The sequence below is a fragment of the Schistocerca americana genome, chromosome X (genome assembly GCF_021461395.2).
Source record: "Schistocerca americana isolate TAMUIC-IGC-003095 chromosome X, iqSchAmer2.1, whole genome shotgun sequence".
NCBI classification, from domain to species: Eukaryota; Metazoa; Arthropoda; class Insecta; order Orthoptera; family Acrididae; genus Schistocerca; species Schistocerca americana.
Genome location: NC_060130.1, coordinates 279,106,146 through 279,133,529, shown reverse-complemented (window position 1 = coordinate 279,133,529; position 27,384 = coordinate 279,106,146). Strand labels below are relative to the sequence as shown.

Here is a 27,384-nt window from a genome sequence, read left to right as displayed (position 1 = left end):
TATTGATGAACTGTGGAATTGTGTTGAAGCTGCATGGACAGCTGTACCTGCATTTCTTCTTGGTGTAGCAATTTTAATGGCCAGTAGTGTATTATGAGCGCCTCTCGGCTGCGCAGAGTTACATGAGGCCTTGCGTTGCCATGGAGACGTTCGTTTGCATCTTTGTGGTGACGAACATGCTGAAGTGAGTTTCTTCAATTTTCTGAAGTTCGGACAATAAAGTTAATTGTTTCACCATGAGGGAGAATATCAAACGTAATAAGCCCTTCAGAGTCCCAGAAGACCTCACCATAACTTTGCAGGCTGAGTGTGTGGCTTTGAACCTTTTCTGCGGAGGAGAGGTAGTGTGGCTCCACTCCATGGATTGCCGTTTTGTTTCCGATTCGAAATGATATATTTCATCGCATGTGGCGATATTCGACAAAAAATTGTCACGATAAGCCACATAACGCGTAAGCGGTTCAGCACAGATGGTCCTTCGTTATTCTTTATGGGGTTCCGGTAGGCGGCGAGGAACCCAGTGGGCACATACCTTAGAGTACCAGAACTGGTGGACGAGTGTGCCAGCGTTACCAACAGAGACGTCCAGTGGAGCAGCTTGATGTCCGATTGTGATACGTTGATCACCTCGAATGAGAGTGTCCGCACGTTCCAACGCTGCAGAAGTCACAGGTGTGTGCGGCCGGCCGACACGCGTAAGACAGGACAGGTTTGCGCGACATTGTTGCGATCGGAACAGACGCATCGCCCAACGTCTCACCGTGCTTTTGTTCACTAACAGGTCTCAATAGACGTTGTTCAAATGGCTCTCAGCACTATGGGACTTAACATTTGAGGTCTTCAGTCCCTAGACTTACAACTGCTTAAACCTCACTAACGTAAGGACATCACACACATCCACGCCCGAGGCAGGATTCGAACCTGTGACCCAAGCAGCAACGGGGTTCCGGACTGAAGCGCCTAGAACCGCTCGTCTACAGAGGCAGGCAGTAGACGTTTTACAAGCACCTATGTATATCTGCGAAGCTCTCGTCTTCCGCCAAAAGAAACTTAATGACTCTGCTTGGAACGTACCTCCGTCACAGACGCCATTTTGAAGGCTACGTATAGCGCCACCACCTATCGGAACGTCATGAAACTATATGGGCCGAAACAGAAATATTCCACTATGTCCCACAACAAAGCCCGCAGTTTCTTCAACCGAAATTGACCGAAAAAATTTTTTGCATTCCTTGCTGAATGCCCATCTTAGTTCTCAGATGAACTTTCTTCCGCCGACCGCAGATTTAAGAGGCCGCACACCTTCACTCAGCCAGTTGTCACATTTGCAGTTATTGACGAGTCACCAGCAGTTATCAACAAGTATCGTCACGTTGCCGCAGTCCACGCCAAGTGTCGAAGTGTGTTAGATAAGACTAGTGTCTGGAACTATTACCTCAGAGCCACGTCTTCTCATCAAACTTATGTTGAATATTTACTGTGTACGTTGTTTTAAAAGATGGTTTTTAATTGATTGTTATCGTTTTGCCACGTTATGTTTGTTATATTCTACCCATGTCCTCAGACCTGACAGTTGCAGAGTGCACGCACGCCTCCTCAATAAAGCTACTTTTTTCTGTGGTACGGGGTTCGCTTCCTGGTACTTTTATGTTGGGCGCCAAACTTTTAGTTCCACATCTACATCGATACTTCGCAAGCCACCGTACGGTGCGTGGCGGAAGGTACCTGTGCCGCTACTTCTCATTTCTTTTCCTGTTCCACCCGCAAGTACCTCTACATCCACATTTATACTCCGCAAGCCACCAAACGGTGTGAGGCGAAGGGCACTTTACGTGCCACTGTCATTACCTCCCTTTCCTGTTCCAGTCGCGTATGGTTCGCGGGAAGAACGACTGCCGGAAAGCCTCCGTGCGCGCTCGAATGTCTCTAATTTTACATTCGTGATTTCCTCGGGAGGTATAAGTAGGGGGAAGCAATATATTCGATACCTCATCCAGAAACGCACCCTCTCGAAACCTGAACAGCAAACTACACGGCGATGCAGAGCGCCTCTCTTGCAGAGTCTGCCACTTGAGTTTGCTAAACATCTTCGTAACGCTATCACGCTTACCAAATAACTCTGTGACGAAACGCGCCGCTCTTCTTTGGATCTTCTCTATCTCCTCTGTCAACCCGACCTGGTACGGATCCCACACTGATGAGCAATACTCAAGTATAGGTCGAACGAGTGTTTTGTAAGCCACCTCCATTGCTGATGGACTACATTTTCTAAGGACTCTCCCAATAAATCTCAACCTGGCACCCGCCTTACCAACAATTAATTTTATATGATCATTCCACTTCAAATCGTTCCGTATGCATAAACCCGGATATTTTACAGAAGCAACTGCTACTAGTGTTTGTTCCGCTATCATAACGATACAATAAAGGATCCTTCTTTCTATGTATTCGCAATACATTACTCTTGTCTATGTTAAGGGTCAGTTGCCACTCCCTGCACCAAGTGCCTATCTGCTGCAGATCTTCCTGCATTTCGCTGCAACTTTGTAATGCTGCAACTTCTTTGTATACTACGCCATCACATCCGCGAAAAGCCGCATATATATATATATATATATATATATATATATATATATTGTGAAAAGCTACGGTCCCATAACACTCCCCTGTGGCACGCCAGATGTTACTTTAATGTCTGTAGACGTCTCTCCATTGAGAACAACATGCTGTGTCCTGTTTGCTAAAAACTCTTCAATCCGGCCACACAGCTGGTCTGATATTCCATTGGCTCTTACTTTGTTTGTCAGGCGACAGTGCGAAACTGTATCGAACGCCTTCCGGAAGTCAAGGAAAATGACATCTGCCTGGGAGCCTGTATCTAATATTTTCTGGGTCTCATGAACAAATAAAGCCATTTGGGTCTCACACGATCGCTGTTTCCGGAATCCATGTTGATTCCTACAGAGTAGACTCTGGGTTTCCAGAAATGACCTGATACGCGAGCAAAAAACATGTTCTAAAATTCTACAACAGATCGATGTCAGAGTAAAGCAAGGGAAAAACGACGGCCTATATGCGACTGTATGAGCCCCAATTTCTCGTACGTTATCTTCGTGGTCCTTAAGGGCAATGTATCTTGGCGCCAGTAGAATCGGTAGGCAGTCAGCGTCGAATGCCGGTTATCTAAATTTTGGCAATAGTGTTTCTCAAAAAGAGCGTCGCCTTCACTCCAGGGATTCCCATTTGAGTTCACGAAGTATCTCCGTAACATTTACGTGTTGTTCGAACCTACGGGTCACAAATCTAGCAGACTGACTCTGAATTGCTTCAATGTCTTCGTTGAATCCGGTTTAGTATTTGGTGATTATAACAGGAGGTCAATACTGAACGCCATGCAAGATCGTAACAGCCCCATGTGACTAAAGCCCGTGAAAACAGACATATTGTTCTCTACGCCGTGCAAGATAGTACATCCACGTCACATACCCTGAGTCAGGTAAGGGATGGTTTGCAGCGAGACAAATAGTCAAACGGTCAGTAGGATGACGTCTGGAGTACTATGGACAGTCAGCACGCCGACAGTTGTTGTGGCTTCCCTTGACGCGGCAGCAGAGAGTGGTTCGCCGACAACGCTGTGTCCGACGACAACATTAGACAGGGGGGGGGGGGGGCGGCGGCTCACCGTGTTGTCTTTCCAGACGAGTCCCTCATCTGCGTACAGCATTAACAACCTGGTATGATGGCATGGGGAGCCATAGTGTACACAAAACAACCACCCCTGGGTCGCATAGCTGGTAGTTTGGACAGCAGCCGTTACATTTCTGACGTGTTATGGTCGGTGGCTGTTCCGTATCTTCGAGGCCTTTGTGACATTGTCTTTCAACAAAATAACGGAAGGCCGTATGTTATCGTTGCTGTCCTCACCTGTCTCCATAGTCGGCCGGAGTGGCCGAGCGGTTCTAGGCGCTACAGTTTGGAACCGCACGACCGCTACGGTCGCAGGTTCGAATCCTGCCTCGGGCATGGATGTGTGTTATGTCCTTAGGTTGGTTAGGTTTAAGTAGTTCTGTTCTAGGGGACTGATGACCTCAGCAGTTAAGTCCCGTATTGCTCAGAGCCATTTGAACCATTTTTGAACTTCAGATGTTAAGTCCCATAGTCCTCAGAGCCATTTTTGAACCTACCTCCATACTGACAGTGTTCCATTGTTGTCCAGCGCTTGATCTAGTTCTCCCACCAACTGAATACATTTGATCGTAGGTTCCCAAGAAACTGGAGCGCCACTCCACAGCATTTTGGATGAATTTTGGCACATATTTGAAGGAGCATGGAATGAAGTTCAGCTGTATCTCCAAAAACTTGTATTATGTGACGTGTTCAACATTTGCACCACTGACCTTGTAACTGGATGCTACTGGCTTCCTTCTCTTTATTATGAGTAATATCTTATCCTCAGTTAAAGCAAGCAACCCTTCATTATATTGACTGGAAATTATGAACTTCACTTCAACGCCCTAAGGCGATACCTTTCTGTAGACAACAGCTTCGTCAATCAAAAATCTTATAGTATAGCTAATTATATCTAATAATTAGATCATGTATGTAGAATACATTCGAAATTCCATTACGCTTCTTTGCAGCATACCCACTGTTACTTTCCTTTCTGTTGAACATCTGCCGTCCAGTATAGCGTACTGGGATCTATTAGTCAAATATTCATCGAGCCTATCACATATTAGCAAAGATACTCCGTAGTCGACAATGTATCACAGCGTCGAATGCTTTTCGGTAATCTAAGAGGACGTAATATGTGCCAGACCGGAATTCGAGGAGGTGGGGGTATTTGATAAGACCTTATGGGACCAAACTGCTGAGGTCATCGGTCCCTAAGCTTACCCACTACTTATTTTAACTTAAACTAACTTACGCTAAGGACAAGACACACATCCATGCCCGAAGGACGACTCTAACCTCCGACGGGGGGAGCCGCGCGCACCGTGACAAGCCGCCCTAGACCGCACGGCTACCCCGCGCGGCCCGTTATTCGAACCCGGGTCTCCTGCTCACTAGGCACAGACTTTGACCACTAAACCATGCGAACACAGTGGCCATCGCAACTGCATGAACTACTCTGACATACCTCACGTCAGATCCAAATTCTCAACGTACCCACACACTACTGACATAGTAACCATGCCAATTATCCTCATTACTTCCGGCGTTTCGCCGATTCCCGCAAGAGTGTACGCACACCACATACACAGGGTGGTCCATTGATAGTGACCGGGACATACATCTCACGAAATAAGCATCAAACGAAAAAACTACTAAGAACGAAACTCGTCTAGCTTGAACGTGGAAACCAGATGGCGCTATGGTTGGCCCGCTAGATGGCGCTGCATAGGTCAAACGGATATCAACTGTGTTTTTTTTTTAAATAGGAAACACCATTTTTATTACATATTCGTGTAATACGTAAAGCAATATGGATGTTTTAATTGAACTACTTTTTTCGCTTTGTGATAGATGGCGCTGTAATAGCCACAAACGTATAAGTACGTGGTACCACGTGAAATTCCGCCAGTGCGGACGGTATTTGCTTCGTGATACATTACCCGTGTTAAAATGGACCGTTTACCAATTGCGGGATGGGTCGATATCGTGTTGATGTATGGCTACTGTGATCAAAATGCCCAACGGGCGTGTGATATGTATGCTGCTCGGTATCCTGGACGACACCATCCAAGTGTCCGGACCGTTCGCCGGATATTTACGTTATTTAAGGAAACAGGAAGTGTTCAGCCACAAGTGAAACGTCAACCACGACCTGCAACAAATGATGTAGCCCAAGTACGTGTTTTAGCTGCTGTCGCGGCTAATCCGCACATCATTAGCAGAAAAATTTCGCGAGAATCGGGAATCTCAAAAACGTCGGTGTTGAGAATGCTACACCAACATCGATTGCACCCTTACCACATTTCTATGCACCAGAAATTGCATGGCGACGACTTTCAACGTTGTGTACAGTTCTGCCACTGGGGACAAGAGAAATTACGGGACGATGACAGATTTCTTGCACGCGTTCTAATTAGCGACGAAGCGTCATGCACCAACAGCGGTAACGTAAACCGGCATAATATGCACTATTGGGCAACGAAAAATCCACGATGGCTGCGACAAGTGGAACATCAGCGACCTTGGCTGGTTAATGTATGGTGCGGCATTATGGGAGGAGGGATAATTGCCCCCATTTTATCGATGGCAATCTAAATGGTGCAACGTATGCTGATTTCCTACGTAATGTTCTACTGATGTTACTACAAGATGTTTCACTGCATGACAGAATGGCGATGTACTTCCAACATGAAGCATATCCGGCACATAGCTCGCGTGCGGTTGAAGCGGTATTGAATAGCATATGAAATATGCTATTCAATATATATTTCATGACAGGTGGATTGGTCGTCGAAGCACCATACCATGGCCCGCACGTTCACCGGATCTGACGTCCCCGGATTTCTTTCTGCGGGGAAAGATGAAGGATATTTGCTATCGTGATCCACCGAGAACGCCTGAAAACGTATGTCAGCGCATTGTCAATGCATGTGCGAACATTACGGAAGGCGAACTACTCGCTGTTGAGAGGAATGTCGTTACACGTATTGCCAAATGCATTGAGGTCGACGGACATAATTTTGACCATTTATTCCATTAATGTGGTATTTACAGGTAATCACTCTGTAACAGCATGCGTTCTCAGAAAAGTTCACAAAAGGTACATGTATCACATTGGAACAACCGAAATAAAATGTTCAAACGTACCTACGTTCCGTATTTTAATTTAAAAAACCTACCTGTTACCAACTGTTCGTCTAAAATAGTGAGCCATATGTTTGTGACTATTACAGTGCCATCTATCACAAAGCGAAAAAAGTGGTCCAACTAAATCAGTCATATTTCTTTACGTACTACCCGAATATGTAATAAAAATTGGGCTTCCTATTTAAAACAAACGCAGTTGATCTCCGTTTGACCCATGGTAGCGCCATCTAGTGGGCTAACTATAGCGCCATCTGGTTTCCCCTTCAAGCTAGACGAGTTTCGTTCTTTGTAGTTTTTTCGTTTGACGCTTATTTCGTGAGATATTTGACCCAATCACGGTCAATGGACCACCCTGTATAACTAAGGCCAGAACGGCCAATGTTCCCTTCAGTGCAGCTGGAGATCACACTCTAACTCTTACGGGAATCGGCGAAATGCTGCGAGTAAAGAGAATAATGGGCAAGGGGTACTTCATCGGTAGTGTGTGGTAAGTTGAGAATTTGGGCGTGATGGGAGGCGTGCTAGGGTAGTCCGCGCAATTACGATGATCACTGTGTCCGGATGGCGCAGTGGTCAGTGCATCTGCCTAGTAAGCAGGAGATCTGGGTTTGAATCACGGTCATCACAAATTTTCAACTTTCCCCATTAATTCCTTTGTGGCTTTTAGTAATCTGCATGTCGAGCACAAATACAGCAGGATGTTTCACACGAGTGGTTTTTCCTGAATCTGTGATTATTCTTTGAGAGAAACTTGTTTTCCTCCGGGAAGGTAATAACGTTTGAGCTTAGAATATGCTCTAAGATCCTGCAACAAGCGGACATCAGCGATATTGGTCTGTAATTCAGTGTATCAGGTGCATCACCCTTTTTGTAAACAGGAGTGGCCGGAGTTTTTTTTCCGTCATGAGGGGCTTCTCATTACGAAAGTGATAATTGTTAAACCTGAGCTAGCAAAGGAGCTGATTCCGCAGAGTATCGAAGTGGAGTTCCATCAATGCCTCATGCCTTGCCGGCCGCGGTGGTCTAGCGGTTCTGGCGCTGCAGTCCGGAACCGCGGGACTGATACGGTCGCAGGTTCGAATCCTGCCTCAGGCATGGGTGTGTGTGATGTCCTTAGGTTAGTTAGGTTTAAGTAGTTCTAAGTTCTAGGGGACTTATGACCTAAGATGTTGAGTCCCATAGTGCTCAGAGCCATTTTTGAACCTCATGCCTTGTTCGCCTTCAATGCGAATACCGAGGGTGGTAATATTGACATCTCTCGTTCGTGAGTCTTTGCGGTGCTCTAACATTGGTATGGCAGTATAAACAGGCGTAAATGCACTTTAAATTCTGAATTTGATATTTTTGTGTTGTGTCTGCTATCTTCAGTTTCTACATCAGATAGGTCTATGACAGATTGAATGGAAGATTTTGACCTGTGAACTGACATTATGTAGGGCCCGAACTTCCAAAGACTTTCTGGTCTCTGCTTTCGCAATTTTCTACAGCTGGTATCATTGAACTACGGTGGCATTTTGCTATCTTTTATTAATTTACTTGGCGCGTATTTATCTAGAACGATGTTACATGAACCATAATTGTTCTGTGTTTTCCTGACGTAAACTATATGTTCTTCGGGGCCAACGACAAGAAGCGTGTTAATATTTTAGGCCAGTTTAATAATAGCTGCACTTTAAATACACTCCTGGTGTCGATAACAAATGACAACCGTAAGGACTTTAGTGTATATCTTTCCACTGAGATACTTATTTCTCTTCTGGTCCAGGACTTAAAAAAGTGTTCGCGATGTACTATATCGGGCAAGGCAACTAGGGTAACGTCACCAGTCCGTTGCGGGGCCCGTATTTCCAGTGAGTGCCGATGTTCTGAGTGTGACATTTCTTCTACTTGAGGTAGTCAAAAATAAAGTCTGAGCCTCCATTCAACCGTGCCACAAATCCCACTTTTAGGTTTCATCAATGTCGTGTCACGAATTTTAATGGTTGAAGTCAGTTCCAAGTTTCTGGTTCCAGAGTTCTTTGTGTTGTCAGGTTGTTCTACGTTCCATGCAAATACAGGTACGTGAAAACTTTTCTTCATAGCACAATATTTATTTCGTTAGCAATTTATAACAGACACTCACGGTAACAACTGACATTTGACATGTTATGCACTACTGCCTACCTACATTTGAACGGCATTCACAGAAATTAAAAGTACTGCAGGTCTAATAGACCAACCACAACATCAATTCACTCTGAACTGATTTCTTGCTTTTTTCTAAAACACGTTTAAAGACATTCCTCTCCCCAAAAGTTTAAGGGAAAAAAAGGTCATAAAACTAAGTGTTAACATGTACTTAATAACAGCATTAAGCTGCCGGAAGGGTGTCACTATTTTCATGCAAATTAGTATTATCTTAAAACAGATTTTTCTTTTGCATATTCAATTTGCTTGAATGTATATTACCGTTGTAGCAACCATACTTGAGACCAATGTTATTTCCAAAACTCTGTCTGCCCTCTTAGCGAAATAAAACACATTAACAAATTTAAAACGTCAGAGAACTGATATGTAAAGTTTCTTATGCTAAAGGAATTTTTGTGTCGATTCCAACACTGGTCCGTAATATTTTCGAAATTACGGCGAATTTAATATTATAATGTATATTTTAGTGCTAGTAATTCAGCCGATTTGTTTGGGTCACAGTTGTATGCATAAAACATGATCATTGTTCTCCAGCACCTGCTGAAAGGAATGATGAAATAAACTGGTTTCAAGATGCGAAAATTGAATTTCTTAAAGGAATATTAAGATACAATTTCACAAGTATTCGATGGTATTTATGTAATCAGCGAGTAATCAGCAATGTTGAACTGCTATTATAAATACACTCTACGACTAAAAGAATAAAAAATAATGACGCGGCACTAAGGAATTATGTAAATGGGACGGTAATCGATAGATGTGATGTCCCATGTACAGACAAACAAATTCATAAAAGTTGGAAGATTAATTCAAGAGAAAGACCTACACAAATTGAGCAAGTCAATAACGCATTGGTGTACATCTGGTCATTTTGCAAGCAGTTATTGAGCTTGGCACTGATTAACAGAGTTGCTGGATGCCCTCCTGAGGAATATCGGGACAAATCCTGTCCTACTAGCGCGTTAGACAGTCAGAATCACGAGCTGGTTGGAGGGCCCTGTCCCTAACACTCCAAACGTTCTAAACTGGGGAGAGATTCGGCGACCTTGCTGGCCAAGGCAGGGTTTGACGAACAGGAAGACAAGCAGTAGAATATCTCGCCGTGTGATGGCGGGCATTATCTTGTGAAATGTAATCCCAGGGTGGATTGCCATATAGCGTATCGAAACGGGGCGAAGAATATCGTCGACATACTACTGCGCTGTAACGGTGCTGCGGATGATAACTATAGAGGTCCTGCTATGAAAAATGTTATCCCATACCATCACTCCCGGTTGTCGGGCCGTATGGCGGACGACAATCAAGTTTTTATCCCACCACTGTCCGTTGCGTCTCCAGACACGTCCTTCCTGGTCATCGGGGCTCAATTCGAGGCGGGGATCATCACTGAAGACAATTCTGTTCGCATCAATGGGATTCCACGTTGATCACTGGAGCTCGATTCGAAGCGGGCATAGTCACTGAAGACAATTCTATTCCATTCAATGAGATTACAGGCCGAAGATGTGTCTGGAGACGCCCCAGACAGTGGCGGGATGCCAACCTGACTGTCGCCCGGCATACGGCCAGACAACCAGGAGTGATGTTCTGGGATGCCATTTCTTTTCATAGCAGGTTCAAATGGCTCTAAGCACATCTGAGGTCATCAGTCCCATAGACTTAGAACTACTTACACCTAACTAACCTAAGGACATCACACACATCCATGCCCGAGGCAGGATTCGAACCTGCGACCGTAGCGGTCGTTCGGTTCCAGACTGTAGCGCCTAGAACCGCACGGCCACTCCGGCGGCAGCATTATTTCGCAATCCTGTCTGTCCTTACCGCCGACAACGTATGCGTTGTTTTCCCAGTCGATACTGGACAGGTTGAAGTCATCATGTATTACCATTGTATGCTTGGTAGCTATCGAGTTTAGGCTATCTCTGGATGACTTTACGATAGATGTTTCAATCTGGCGGCCGGTAGAAAAATACGCTTTTTAATTTAAATTAACTGATCCCTGTTACTCTTTTTTGCATAACGTAGTTCGCAGTCGGATTCATTTTTGACATCACTTGACCTAATGTTTCTCCGTGTGGCTGTAAACACAGCTCCTGCTGGTGAGTGTAATCTACTTTTTCGACGTAAGCTCAACGTGTTTACGAAAATTCCTGTATTGTGGCTTTCGGCTAGTTTCTAGTATGATGTGGGGGTGACTGCTGTCTACGAGGGAAGTGAATTCTGGGACTTTGCTGCGAATGCTCCGGCAGATAATTAAAATTTTGGTATTTTCACAATCCGGATATGTTAACAGAACTTTTGAAATAATTGGTTTACCTGATGCTGGATATTCTACAGAGAATCTTGGGGTTTCGCCTTATATGAGAAGAGGGTTAATTCCACACGTATTCTGTCATACGAGTGGCATTTTCCGATGTAGCTACAGGTCACAGGACCCCTATTAATTCTTCGAACGAAGGTGTAAATGGAGAGTTGTGCAAAGACTTCACGACTGACACTAGCTGTCTTCACCACTTCCGTCAGTCTCCGAAAAAAAAAAACAAAAAAAACAGGGAATGGTCTCACAAGGAAATATTTTAACGAGAAGAAAAAGCACGCTTGTTACATATCAGGCACGGAAACCGATCTCGCGCGAATATTTGGGCCATAATTCTGATAGTATGCAGTTATGACCTTCTGACTGTACAGCTTTGCGCGTATCTGTTTTCTGTAACTCACTCTGCCCCACTGCAGCCGCCTAATGCCCGAGCACCAAGTGCTGTACAGCGAATGACAATCAGTGCCTTCCTAGTACGGGATGTTGAAGGAAGGATGGAAGGAAGATTGGGGTTTAACGCCCTGTCGACATCAACGCCATTATAGACGGAGCACAAGCTCAGGATGTTTCAAGGTTGGGGAAGGAAATCGGCCGTGAGCTTGCAAAGGAACTATCCCCGCATCTACTTGGAGCGATTTAGTGAAATCACGGAAGATCTAAATTTGTATGGCCGGACGCAGATTTGATCCGTCGTCCTCACATGGGAAGATTTGGAAGGAGTGTAACACGGTTGCCGAAAGTGATTTTAATCCTTGTTGGAGAAAATGTCGTTTCACGAAAAGAATACGTAATACGTCAACCTAACGCACATATTTTTTCAATACCAAGCCTGAAAATCAAAATGAATAAACTTCAGCAACTGAAGTATTATTATGAAATGGAGTTAATGGTCTTCGATTTACAATCTAATCATGCCAATCACGTTACAGAATAATGGAACTCCTTCACTTAAACAGTGTCAGCTATTCAATTCGAAGAAAATAACGTACAACAGCGATGCTAATAAGTAAAAGCGCTACGTTACTTCTTTAACGACGCACTAATTCATTTATTTAATTTACATTGCATTTAGGGATCGCAGTATACAAGTGTTCAAAGCAGAGAGATCTATGGCACTAGCTACTGTTTGGAAATCGCACACTTTCACACAATGAACAAAGCACAATAGTTTGTTGGTTCACCGACGCCATGAACACAAATGTCTTCCTGACTCCGCTGTACAGTACTTGGCACTCGGGCATTAGGTGGCTGCAGTGGGACGGAGCGAATGGCAAACAACCGACGCGCACCGAGTTTAAAAGCTATACTTTCAGTTGGTCATATCGCGCGGGATCGACAGCTAGCACTGATATCTTCTTAGTGTCCTTTTTTATCTCCTTCAAATATGAGGTCAAGTTGGTGATGTCTCCTCGCCAGAACCTAGGCGACACACGTCATTAGTGCCGACATGAGCTACGATCTGCATCTGACTACATTCTGTGCTCTCCACTGCATACCGGATGGACTCTTCCACCAGGCGTAAAATTCTTCCCAGTATACGCGACATCTGTACTTCGGTTCGTTTCCTCCTGTCACTGTATTTCTCTGAGAGAGGCCATCACGCGCCGGATACTGGTACTGCCTACAACTATCAGCCCCTTCATTCCCCTCTGTCAGTGCCTTGACCGCGACAGAGTACAGACCGCTGCACGACCTGGGAGGCAAGACCCATGAGTTCTGTTTCATGACTCTCACCTATTCTTTAGAGCCATTAGCCACATGCAACCTTCCACACCACAAACAGCTCCAGATCAATCCACGTCTCGTCAGCTTTCGTAACGTGACCGCTTGGTGAAAAGGGTTCTGTCGGTATAATGGAGTATCTGGCAAGTTGCCTTCACAATGGGAGACCTCCCTGTCACTTCCTCACCGGCGCAATTCGCAGCGGCCACATGAAGCTTATCGACATTGGCCAACACAGCTTTCCACGACTCGCGAACAGCAGCCAGATTCTTCACCACTATTTCTAAACGCTCACAATCACTTGTCATATCTACGAGTATACGTGATATTAGCTCTTTCATAGATAAAAACTCACTAATGATTATGGTTTAGCCGGCCGTTGTGGCCGAGCGGTTCTAGGCGCTTCAGTCCGGAACCGCGCTGCTGCTACGGTCGCAGGTTCGAATCCTGCCTCGGGCATGGATGTGTGTGATGTCCTTAGGTTAGTTAGGTTTAAGCAGTTCTAAGTCTAGGGGACTGATGACCTCAGATGTTACGTCCCATAGTGCTCAGAGCCATTTGAACCATTTTGATTATGGTTTGATAAACAGTGGTTGGTTCAAACTGAATCAGACTACAGCACGCTAATAGCGGCGTTTAAATACGGGAGAGCTGTTGATACTGTGAGATCAGACACACTGTCGAAACTTTCTCTACAACACACTGTGACGTCCACACTAGGAGGTCTCCCCTGTTCTCCCAAGTCATTACTCTTGTCACACTTTAGTTACCATTTTCAAAAATGGCAGAATGCAAAAATCCGCATCATGGTCAGTGGTGATTTCCTGCTACGACACAACACGGTAAATGAAGTCCTGGAATTCGGTCATCTCGCAGATCACCACGCACGGCATTCGATTAATGTCGACATGCTAGACTCCATTATTCTACTAAATAAAAGCAATCTAGCAGAGATATGAAATTAGACAGTGTAGACTGCTTGCTTCAAATCAACACATAAATAGTTCTGCTCGAGTTTTATCCTCATGCCCATCTCACATTTCTGGAAATAAAAGTATCTTCTTCTGTGCGGATGCGCACACAGTGCCCGAACTCTTACGGGAATCAGCAAAAAGCCGCGATTAATGAGTATAATGGGCAGGCGAACTATGAATACAGTGCAGGGCAGTAAGTTCGGAATGTGAGTCTCACGGGAGGCTTGCCAGAGATAAGTCCCTGCAGTCGCACTATCCTCTGTGTCCTCGGTGGCTCAGATGGATAGAGCGTCTGCCATGGCTCTGAGCACTATGGGACTTAACATCTATGGCCATCAGTCCCCTAGAACTTAGAACTACTTAAACCTAACTAACCTAACGACAGCACACAACACCCAGTCATCACGAGGCGGAGAAAATCCCTGACCCCGCCGGGAATCGAACCCGGGAACCCGGGCGTGGGAAGCGAGAACGCTACCGCACGACCACGAGCTGCGGACATCTGCCATGTAAAATCAGGAGATTCCGGGTTTTAGTCCCGGTCGGGAACACATTTTCAACTGTCCCCGTTGACTTATATCAACGCCTGTATGCAGCTACGGGTATTCATTTCATTGTAATAAAAATATTAATCAAAATTGTAACAAAACAGTGTTGAATCGTTCACCAAACAACATGAAACCAGCTATATTTTATATACGATTTTAGTTTTGATGGCAGTAAAACGTGGTAACTGCGGAAAAGCAGTTTATTGCTGAAGCTTCTCTTTCACGACGGGGGACAAACCAGCGCGACGGAAACATCACTTCCCATCTGTAGCTTCAACTGGGAAATGACGTTTGCAGCATTTCAATTACACGCCGCAACTGGACCTCTTTTCTCATTAAAAAAATTTAAAAAAAACACGGCGATCAGAAGCGCGCAAATCAGAGTTAGACAAACAGTCTCTGAAAGCATGACAGACGCATAAAAAAGTTAAATGGAGTCTGCGAGGCGAAAACAAATTAGGCTACTTCCCGAGACGCGGCCGTCAGACAATGGTGTACCCACTGGCGCCCGGGAAACCCGCCTCTCCGGCCTGCGACCGGCTCATCAGCCACAAAAACACGCCGCTCCTGTAATTGCATCCACCCAGCCGTTCCAAGAGCCCGCTAAATGCTTCTATACATATCAGACATACCAAAGTTCCAGTAGATACTAACAAAAAAAAAAGAAGATAAACATACAATCAAAACGAACGCAGTCTTTATTTCCGTTTTTTACGTTTTGTTAGTTCCGTTGCATCATGTGCTCTTGGAATGTACGCTTTATTGACTGGTAACTATTTCTCCACATCCTCACCTCTCTGAATGAAGTTCCCGACTTTTCAGGAAACGGTAAACCATTCTCTGTTGTAATCATATAAGTTAGAGAGATCCCAAAGTGGACGCCTCACATCATCAATAAATTAATCATTTATGGCATCTTATGTTTCGTGTTCGGCGATTTACAAATTAATGCATAAAAGTAGAAAGACAAGAAACAGACAAAAGTTCGTTTCCACAATGAGATATTCACTCTGCAGCTGAGTGTGCGCTGATATGAAACTTTCTGGCAGATTAAAACTGTGTGCCGGACCGAGACTCGAACTCGGGACCGAAAGGCAAAGGTCTCGAGTTCGAGTCTCGGTCCGGCACACAGTTTTAATCTGCCAGAAAGTTTCAAAAGTTCGTTTACTTAAGGCCGCAGGCAATGAACGAGTGTCATTAAATAATGCTACACAATTATTTTTTCTCAAAACATATTTATTCTTAAGAGATATACTCACGTTCTATGGCCTTACGCTGGCAATGTATAAGCGTGTGTATTCCCTGTTGGTAAAGGCTCTAGTCCTGTGCTTGCTCGAGCCATGTTTCCATTGCATGAATTATATACCAGGCATGAGCAACCTTTGTTCTCCATTCATTCACATACTTACTGAAGCTCGTGGGTCACCTCCTCACGTGACGCGACAGCAACGCCCCTATAGTACAAAAACCAAATTATATCGTCAGTGACGTCAATATTTATGGTAAACAGACCGATAAGAATTGTACCCAGGAAGAATGCCACGCCAACTATGCCTCAAACCACGCTTTTTTTTTTTTTTTTTTGGAGGTCTATTCAATTTACGTTTACCCCATCTACAGACATTTACTCGTACTGGCGCGTCGTGAATATTGCCTCTATACATATGACGTTTTACAACAGCTGTCTCAAAAACTTCCGCTGCATAATTTTGTAACGCCGTTAAAAAGAAGCGACGTTCACGACACGTAATTAAAAGTAAATGTCTGAAAATGAGATATCGCGCATCTTGAAATGTCATCATGGAAAAATAAACGCCAATAAAAGTAACTGGTTGCAGCCAATTCATCATACATTTCCTTCAGTTTCAACTTCTGCAGTGTTCTAATACATCCATAATCGACAAGAGTCATTTATTAATATTATTATGAGAAAGAATAGAGAAACAAAATATGGCAATGAGACAGGCAATCCCTTTTGACAAACTACTATAGGAAACTTTCTTCTTTTCGGCTAAGACAGCTCTTTCGATTGTTTGAAATTTAGTGTGTTAATATCCACAAACACTATTAGCAAGCATTTTTAAAAATATTTGTACTTAATATGATTGATTGTATAGGCACGTGTTGTTTTTGCAAATACAATGCGAGCATCTCTTTCTCTGTTCAACGAATTTCTTCCACGGGCTGGGCTGGCACCAATAGCCGCTTGGCCACCAGTGAATTACACTCTATCATCTTCAAAGTGTGTCTCACGAAGAGAATACTTCATGACAGACCGAGGGTAGATGAGGCAATGATGTCAAATCCAATTTGGTGATATGCTTCCGGATTTTGAGACCTGTATGTGGGCGTGCATTGTTGCGTTGGAGCAAGATACCTTTTGGATTCCTGTCCGACCGAACACTGAGGAAATGATTCTTTATATACGCCTCTGACTTAATGGTTTACCCTTTGTGACAGAGAGGCTTTTCAATTGGAATCAAATTGCACAACAGTGCAGATGAAATGGCTTTTCTTTGTATCTTCTGGTCTATTGTGGGCATTCGTGACACCCATCTCAGGCACACTTTTGAACATCCAAGAATCTCAATCATTGCACACGGACTTCCAAATTCCAATGCTCACCGATAGCTTTAGAGCCAATTGTGATAGGCCTGACTGCATCAATAATGGCTTCCGCACGCAGTTCACCATGTTGGAAGCAGTGGCTGTGACAGGACGTCCTGAACGTGGCCGATCATGAGCAGAGTTTCAGCACTTCCTGACGCTTTAATTCTCTCTCCAACTGCCCAGCAGCACTATTATCAACAGAATCATTACCATACACTGCACACAGACGATTATGGATGTTTACCAGTTTCTTTTCCGCAGCCAAGAATTGAATTACAACACGTTGCTTGTAACGCCTGTCTTGCGTAGGCGCCATTTTTATGTTTCACTACGGTTCTGTCACCTGTCAGAGCACTAGTTCGATTTACAGGGTGTCGCAAAAGAAGTCCTTCCAGTAACACAGGAGGTACACAACTCCATGAGAAGAAAATACCCAATCAGGAACAGTATAACGTCGTGCAGGTCCTGTAGAATTATCAACATATTCTCATATTTTTAAATGTATTATTTTACTACTATATACTGTTTCAAGGTAACTTCTAAGAATATTTTCTTTCACTATTATAAATAATAATATATGTTACGTTTCTTCTTTTTCGCAGCACTATCATCTGAGCAACATAATGAACATTACTCAAGGTTGGTTGCTTGGTATGGGGGAGGAGACCAAACAGCAAGGTCTCGGTCCCATCGGATTAGAGGATTAGAGAAGGAAGTCGACCGTGCCCTTTCAGGAGAACCATCCCAGCGTTTGCCTGAAGCGATTTAGGGAAATCACGGAAAATCTAAATTATGATGGCCGGACACGGGTTTGAACCGTCGTCCTCTCGAATGCGAGTCCAGTGTGCTAACCACTGGGCCACCTCGTTCGGTCACTGCTCAAGAGACAAAAAGTATCCCTCTTGGTCCATTATAACTACCTATGTAATACCCAGTATGCCCGCCGTTGGCAAGGATAACAGCGGCGACGTGTAGTGGCGCGGAAGCAGTAAGGCTTTGGTATGTCACTACAGCGAGATGGCACCACACCAGCACACCCAAGTCATCTAATTCCCGTAAAGTACGGAGTGGGGAGGGGCGCGGCTATGAGCTCCGACGCCACGTTCAATCCCATCCCAGACGTGTTCGATCGAGTTCAAATCTGGCACGTTGGTGGTCCATTACATCAACTGGATCTCCCCACTGTGTTCCTCGAACCACTCCATCACATTCCTGTCCTTGTAACACTATCCTGCAGAAAAATACCACTGCTGTCGGAAAACATGATCGTCATGAAGCAGTGTATGTGGTCTGCGAACAGTGTACGATACTCGTTGGCCGACATGGTGCCCTGCACGAGCTCCACAGGAACGATGGATGCCCACATGAATGTTCCCCAAACCATAATGGACCCACCGCCAGGTTATCTCCGTCCTGCATTTCAGGTGGCAAGGAGCTGCTCCACTGGAAGACGACAGATTCGCACCTTCCCATTGGTATGATGAAGATGGTATCGGGATTCATCAGGCAATGCAACGCTCTGCCATTGCGGCAACTTCAAATGCCGATGATCACGTGCCCATTTCAGTCTTAGTTGCCAGTGTCGTGGTGTTCACATTGGCACATGCATGGATCGTCGTCTGCGGAGGCCCATCGCTACGAGTATTCGGTGCACTGTGTGTTCAAACACTCGTATTGTGCCCAGCATTAAAGTCTGATGTTAGTCCGGTCACAGTTCGCCGCCTGTTCTGTTTTACCAGTCTACCCAGCGTAAGACGTCCGACATCTGTAACGAGCGGTGGCCGCCCAATCCCAAGACGTATGGACGTGGTTTCACCTTGGTTTCGCCACGTGTTGAAAACACCACAGCACTTCTCGAATACCCGACAAGTCGTGCAGTTTACTAAATGCTCGTGCTGAGCCTCCGGACCATCACAATCTGCCCTCCGTCAAACTGAGATAGATCGCGTGCCTTCCCCATTCTATACACGGACAGGACGTTCACTGGTACGACATGCGCCGTACGTTTGTCTGACTAGCAGTCATTCCTTGCCAGGTGACGCTACTGTCGCCTGCCTGGATGGGTTTATATCGATAGCAGGTCGGTGGTCATAATGTTCAGGATGATCTCTGTATGACAGAAAAATCACTGTTTATGAACAAGGAGATCTCCATCATTAAACTGAAATAAAATTTATGGATGAGTATCTAGTTAGACCGTGTACAAAGCCGAAGTTTCCAAGCGACCAGATTACTGATTTGCTTTCACTGTAAGAGAAGAGTAGGGTTGCTACTGTTTCACATTTTAACCATCGTTAGAATTACTGGCATACAGAACTGACAACTTCCTGTCACTGCAGGCACTGTCGTCTGCAGTCTGTCCCGAAACCGACCCTTATGGCCTCACATTAAAAAGTAAAATACGTTATCTATACACTAGTGTGCAGAACTCGAGGACAAAGTAGCTTTTGGATGACATGTCATTGCCAAGTAATACAACTCGATTAAACTTGGACCATACATAGAAAGAGCTGCTATAGAAGTAAGTGAAAGCGAAGTAAGTGCACTTCATGATGGTCCCCTGGACATAACAAAAGGTAGGACATGGTTCTTAGGCCGGCCGAGCGGTTCTAGGCGCTACAGTCTGGAATCGCGCGACCGCTACGGTCGCAGGTTCGAATCCTGCCTTGGGCATGGATGTGTGTGATGTCCTTAGGTTAGTTAGGTTTAAGTAGTTCTGAGTTCTACGGGATTGATGACCTCATAAGTTAAGTCCCCGGGTGCTCAGAGCCATTTGAACCATGGTTCTTAGTAGAATGTGTATCACCACGGCAAGCAATGCTTGCTCTGCAACGAGCTCCCATGTGGTCAAATAGGTTAGCACCGAGCTCCTGTGGTAGGAAGTTCCACGCCTCCAACAGCGAAGATGGCAACTCCTGGATGGTCGGTGCATGTAGACGTGCTGCAATACGTCTCCACAACCTATCCCAAACGCGCTCAATGGGATATACGTCGGCGGAAGGGGCAGGACAGTTCATTCACCCAATATCCCCTTTTCCAAGAGCTCCTCCAATATGCGTTTCAATGAGGTAGCATACTGTCATACATGCAAATGAGGTCACGGGCGAATGTACACTTGAAAACCGCTCTAGGGGAAGGAGTACAGAGTCACAATAATGTTGACCAGTCAGTGTAGCGCGTTCACATATTTGCAGGCTAGTACATCCATGCAACATTATGCCTCCCCACAACATAACATCTGGACCACCAAACCGATCATATTCGACCATTTTGCTGGGTGCATTACGTGTTCTCACCTCTAGTCGTACAAGGTTGCGTTCAGAATCACTACTCAGACTAAAGCTGCTCTCATCCCGAGAGGTGCAAGCAACCTCACTCCTGTTGGTCAGGTCGCTATGTATGCTCTTTACACCTTCGCGAACAGTGCCGCTGATCTTCCGGCGTCAACGGAACACAAAGTACTGGCTGTCAGGCAAAGAGACCACCGCCATGGAGTTGCCATGCCACTCCATAGCATGAGATTGAATGCCTTGCACTCGTGTTAAATGTGACTGCAACTGCACCAGCTGTTTAACATGGGTCCTTTCTTGCCTGCTGCACGATGTAGCGGCCTTTTTCTGCTGTACTTGACCGTGGTCGACCACCTCCTCTGCTTCGGCCAGCAATGCCTATGGTTCGGAACGCTCCCCATGCACGTGAAACAATGCTGCGAACAATACCAAACTCCTGGGCTACATTCGTTACACTTCGTCCTCCTTTTACGCTCCCTGTGATTTTTCCCACCTAAACTCATCAATATGTCTCCCGGGCATGCTGTAATGAAGACGACACCACCACAGTGCACCGCAACTGTTCGCTGATTGACACAGACTGTTTTTTTCCCGTTTCTGACGAGCAGCTTTCTGTTCACGACTGGGGGACTTCTGGTATAACGCTCCCGCTCTTTCATTCTTTTCCTCCGAGTACTAAAATGTTATGTTACTTTATCTATCTCATCCTTAAGTTTTGCTGAGCAGTGTAAAACAAATTTTAAACCTCTAGATACCGAGGAAGATGGCGCTGTGGTTAGCACACTGGACTCACATTCGGGATGACGACGGTCCAAACCACCGTCCGGCCATCCTGATTTAGATTTTCCGTGATTTCTCTAAACCGCTTCATGTAAATGCCGAGATTGGTACTTTGAAAGAGCACGGCCTATTTCCTTCCTCATCCTTCCCTAATCCGATAGGACCGATGATCGCTGATTGGTCCCCTCCCCCAAATCAGCCAGCCAGTCAGACCTCTAGATACAACAAAATTTCTTGATATACGACACTGGTCTATAACATATAGCAAAATGTAACGACACGACGGGAGGGAACGAACGCACTGTCTTATGTGGCTGGCTTAAACATTACAACAAGCACAAATACGTTGTAACATTGTAAACATATGGACTGTAAGGGCCAGAGCCATACGGAGGGCGTGGCGAGATAGGTTCTCGCCAAGGTCAGAGGCAAAGAGGGAGCGCAAAGCTGATCGACAACAACAGAAAAAGGCAGACGGTTTAAGAATTACCATGACAGATACGTGAGTTCTATACCTCCCGTTCCATCTTCTTCCTATGAGAACCCGTTCCCTCAGCCTGCGTCTGACTGCACGATGTTGTCAGAGTGTCATTTTCGCGTAAGTAGCGTCATAAAGAAACAAATCCTACCGGACAGATGTCCGTCGCCAACACAGTTTATGGGGTAAACTACACTTGATTCCCACAACTGCCGCCTACACAGCTCGCTCATGTTCAATAACGGGGTTCTTTCTGCTGCTTCGGTACGGTCGTTAGCGATGATTCGTTCGACCAAAGGCTGCCAAGTTTTGCCGATTTCTGCCCTCCGGGAACTACACTACTGGCCATTAAAATTGCTACACCAAGAAGAAATGCAGATGGTAACGGGTATTCATTGGACAAATATATTATACTAGAACTGACATGTGATTACATTTTCACGCAATTTGGGTGCATAGATCCTGAGAAATCAGTGCCCAGAACAACCACCTCTGGCCGTAATAACGGCCTTGATACGCCTGGGCATTGAGTCAAACAAAGCTTGGATGGCGTGTACAGGTACAGCTGCCCATGCAGCTTCAACACGATACCACAGTTCATCAAGAGTAGTGACTGGCGTATTGTGATGAGCCAGTTGCTCGACCACCATTGACCAGACGTTTTCATTTGGTGAGAGATCTGGAGAATGTGCTGGCCAGGGCAGCAGTGAACATTTTCCGTATCCAGAAAGGCCCGTACAGGACCAGCAACATGCGGTCGTGCAGTATCCTGCAAGGATCGAATAAAGGGTAGAGCCACGGGTCGTAACACATCTGAAATTTAACGTCCACTGTTCAAAGTACGATCAATGCGAACAAAAGGTGACCGAGACGTGTAACCAATGGCACCCCATACAATCACGCCGGGTGATACGCCAGTATGGCGATGACAAATACACGTTTCCAATGTGCGTTCACGGCGATGTCGCCAAACACGGATGCGACCATCATGATGCTGTAAACAGAACCTGGATTCATCCGAATAAATGACGTTTTGCCATTCGTGCACCCAGGTTCGTCGTTGAGTACACCATCGCAGGCGCTCCCGTCTGTGATGCAGCGTCAAGGATAACTGCAGCCATGGTCTCCGAGATAATAGTCCATGCTGCTGCAAACGTCTTCGAACTGTTCGTGCAGATTGTTGTTGTCTGCTGACTCAGGGATCGAGACGTGGCTGCACGATCAGTTACAGCCATGCGGATAAGATGCCTGTCATCTCGACTGCTAGTGATACGAGGCCGTTGGGATCCAGCACGGCGTTCCGTATTTCCCCTCCTGAACCTACCGATTCCATTTTCTGTTAACAGTCATTGGATCTCGAACAACGCGAGCAGCAATGTCGCGATACGATAAACCGCAATCGCGATAGGCTACAATCCGACCTTTATCAAAGTCGGAAACGTGATGGTACGCATTTCTCCTCCTTACACGAGGCATCACAACAACGTTTCACCAGGCAACGCCGGTCAACTGCTGTTTGTGTATGAGAAATCGGTTGGAAACTTTCCTCATGTCAGCACGTTGTAGGTGTCACCACCGGCGCCAACCTTGTGTGAATGCTCTAAAAAGCTAATCATTTGCATATCACAGCATCTTGTTCCTGTCGGTTAAATTTCGCGTCTGTAGCACGTCACCTTCGTGGTGTAGCAATTTTAATGGCCAGTAGTGTAGTGCCAATTTTCGAGGAGTAAATAAACTATGTACTTAATGTACAAGATGTGGATATTTTGTGGAGGAGAATGATGTGTCGGTGGTGACCCAGAAGCCGCTCAAAGCTGGATAATATTTTTGTTACACCCCGTAATTTGTAGCACAACTCGAGCCCACATCAGGTATTCCTGGAAGGCGGGCCTCGACCCACGGAACCCGGAAACGAATCAATTTTGTAAGACTCCGGCCGCGACCTTACGCAGTCAACGATACAGGCCCTGACGGCCAACTTCCAGGGCTGGCGCAGTCGCCTGACACGGTTCGCTGAGTCCCGCCAGGCCATGGCAAATAACGGGCGGTGACGTCCAGGGAGTTAACCCCGAGACGACGGCTGGCATTGTCGAGTGCGGCAATGTCGGTGGACATCAGTTCGACCCTCGGCCCGTCAGGCAGCGGCTGGAACCCCTTGGCAGGCGGTACTGTCAGAATGACGGCAGAGGGGCGACGACTACTCGGCGGTGACCAATACTATAACGGGTGACTATCCCGTGACTCGCTCCTATCCGAAAGCCAGTATTTATATTATTGGCACTAAACCGGGGTTATTGTGGAGTTGCGGCTGCAGGAGTCTCATATTACGCGTGCCATAGTGTCCCTCGTTACAGACACCGTCCGGGCCCTATCTGGCAGGCAGACGGCGATGCCCTGTGAGCGCCGTGGTGCAATGCCGGGTCACCGTACTGCCGTAAGTGACCTGCATTATGGCATCTATCATCTGCCTAGGCTCGTGTCGTTACTTTTATTACACAACGAGGAAATTCAGAGGCGGGATGCTACATTTGTTCCCGGTAGGCTTGAACAACATGTAAGTGTTACGGTGACGCTTCGGGAACTCGAATGAGAATCTCTGGAGGGAAGGCGACGTTCTTTTCGAGAAACATTGTTGAGAAAATTTAGAGACCCGGTATTTGAAGCTGACTGCCAGACGATACTACTGCCGCTAACATACGTTGCGCGTAAGGACCACGGAGATACAATACGAGAAATCAGGGCTCATACGGAGGCATATAGACAGTCGTTTTTGCCTAGCTCTACCTGTGAGTGGAACAGGAAAGGAAATGACTAGTAGCGGTGTAGGGTACCCTCCGCCACGCATCGTACGGTGGCTTGCGGAGTATGGATGTAGATGTGCCCACCCGGTTGGCCGTGCGATCAAACGCACGGCTTTCCGGCCGGGAAGGAGCGCCTGGTCCCCGGCACGAATCCGCCCGGCGGATTTGTGTCGAGGTCTGGTGAACCGCCAGTCTGTGGATGGTTTTTAGGTGGTTTTCCATCTGCCTCGGCGAATGCGGGCTGGTTCCCCTTATTCCGCCTCAGTTACACTATGTCGGCGATTGTTGCGCAAATAAGTTCTCCACTTACGCGTACACCACCATTACTCTACCTCGCAAACATAGGGGTTACACTCGTCTGGTGTGAGACGTTCCCTGGGGGATCCACCGGGGGCCGAACCGCACAATAACCCTGGGTTCGGTGTAGGGCGGCGGTACTCGTCGTGGGGTTGTGGACCACTGCGGCTGCAGCGGGGACGGAGCCTCTCCGTCGTTTCTAGGTCCCCGGTTAACATACAATACAATACAATGGATGTAAATGTAGAAAACCAAATTTATCGCCAACATAATGCATTTTTAAGTTATACTTTTTAATAACGTTTCATTTTTATTAAACCTACTTACAAAATTATAAATTTTCGGGAAGATAGTTTTGCGGGAGAGGAGGGGGGGGGGGGGGGAGGCGCTGCTTTGGCAGCTCTGTCAGAAGCGCACCATCACCTCGGTAAGGTTCTGGTAAGGGTACACTGTCACTGAACTCACAGTTAGTGAAAGAAACATAAAACAGGAAAACAAAAGCCAACGCTGAGGTAGATTATGACTTACCTTCATCCAACGTGTATCTTTCAGACTTTGGGAGTACTCTAGTTGTCCGACCATTCCAATGAGCGACCTGTGTCGTTTGGTGCAAGATTAAATCAAAATCGATTTTTAGGTGAGCTTAGTTAACCAACGTAACCGTAATAATCTTTGTCGATAATGTTGTGGTGCAAGTTCGTAATAATCCACAGCAGACCATAGTGAAACAGAACATGTAAATATGATACATGCGCGAATCTGTAGTACGTAAAATGTGAATAATTTACGATCCAACGGACCCGCAGCATCCTAGCTCTTAGAGGCATTATTTAACTATTTTTTTTTATTTATGAATTTGGCCAGCTATGGACCGGATACAACTTAAGACTTAGGGTGTTTCTTTTTCTTTCGTTCTTCCAAGTACTACTTCATTTTCTCGCCAACTGCTCGTCTCTGCTCATCTGTCCACACTCTCTTAGGTCGAGGTTTTGGCTCATCTTCTTCACAGTTTGCGTTCTCTATCAGTAGCTTGAAGTGATTCCTGTCACGTATTATTTCTTCTGTAACACCTATTTTGTTGGCGTCTTTCTTTACTGCTGCTATCCATCCTACACTTTCTTTCAGCTTACTAACGTAATTTAAAATTTTCTTTGTAATCCGTGTTTCTTCCATTCTTTTTAAATGTCCATAAAATTTTAGCCGCCTCTTCCTCATTGTATCTGTGATCTTTTCTGTGTTTTTGTATAAGTCTTCATTTCTCCTTTTAATCTACCCATTTTCCTTGTTTTTCTAAGGACCTAGAATTTTTCTCTTTCTTTTTTCTAGTTCCCTTAATTCTCCTTTCTTGAATAATGTTAGGCACTCTGACCCATACGTTGCTTGTGTCCTAATAACTGAATTATAATGTTTAATCTTCGCTTGTATGGATATTGATCTCTTATTGTAGTAGTTTTGTGCTAATTTATATGCAAATTTAACTTTTTTATTCTTTCTTTATTTGTTGTGTTATCCAGTCCATTGGCTTGTGTCCACTCCCCCAGGTATTTGAATCTATCAACTCTTTTAATTTTTCCATACTTTGTTTTCATAAACTTTTCTGTATTATGTTTGTGTTCTATATACTCGGTTTTTTCATAGAATATTTTTAGCCCAGTCTTTTTAGCAATCTCGTGTAACAGATCAAGCACAACTGTTGCGTCTGTTCGGTTTTCATTTATCAATGCCATATCATCCGCAAAGGCTAAACATTTCACTTCAAATTTGTTCTTTCCTTGGCCCATGCTTATATCCTTTGTGGCTCTGTTTTTTAATGTGCTTTCCCATGTATTTACTATTTCATCTAAAACCAAGTTAAAGAGAATTGGGGACAGTCCATCTCCTTGTCGAACTCCTGTTTTGATTTTTAATGGTTCATAAATTTCGCCTTTAAACTCAATTCTTGATGTTGTACCTGTGAGCGTTTATTCAACAAGTCTTCTGGTGTTTTCATCTATCCCTGATTCATAAAGTATCTGGAATAGTGTTTGTCTGTCAATTGAGTCGTAGGCCTTCTTGAAGTCTACGAAACTAACTACTGTATTTTTATTTTGTATAGCTCTCACTCTCAAAATTGTTTTTAAATTAAGAATCTGTTCTGCACATGATCTACCTTTTCTAAATCCTGCTTGATAATCTCCTATATTAGGTCCTGCTTGTTCCTCTATTCTATATAAAAGTGCTTCAGAAAGCATTTTGTATGTAACTAAACTACAATAGTATTGAACTGCTATAGCAGCAATTTGCATTTTATTACATAAGTAAAGTGTGATTTACTGAAATATGTCAGATGTGCTCCACCCCCAATGCCCTTGACTTCGTCTCCAATGTTTCTTCCTTCAGCCTTTCCTCCGTGGGAAGATGGATGAGAAAACTAAGTGGACGATTCGAAAGATACATATCACATTATTTCCTGTCACGAAATGAGAAGTCAAAAGGTGTGGACAAAAAATAAAGTGCCCTAGTACATTAGATTACTTCCATCAACTAGTGTCTAAAATACTTACTAATTTATGCAA

At 45.1% G+C, this 27,384-nt stretch overlaps 1 protein-coding gene across 1 annotated transcript in view; it reads right to left on the bottom strand.

Moving 5' to 3' along the window:
• The window catches only part of LOC124555568 (probable ATP-dependent RNA helicase DDX31), a 241,192-nt gene that overhangs the window by 58,781 nt on the left and 155,027 nt on the right, over window positions 1-27,384 (bottom strand). The gene's annotated exons all lie outside the window — the stretch shown is intronic.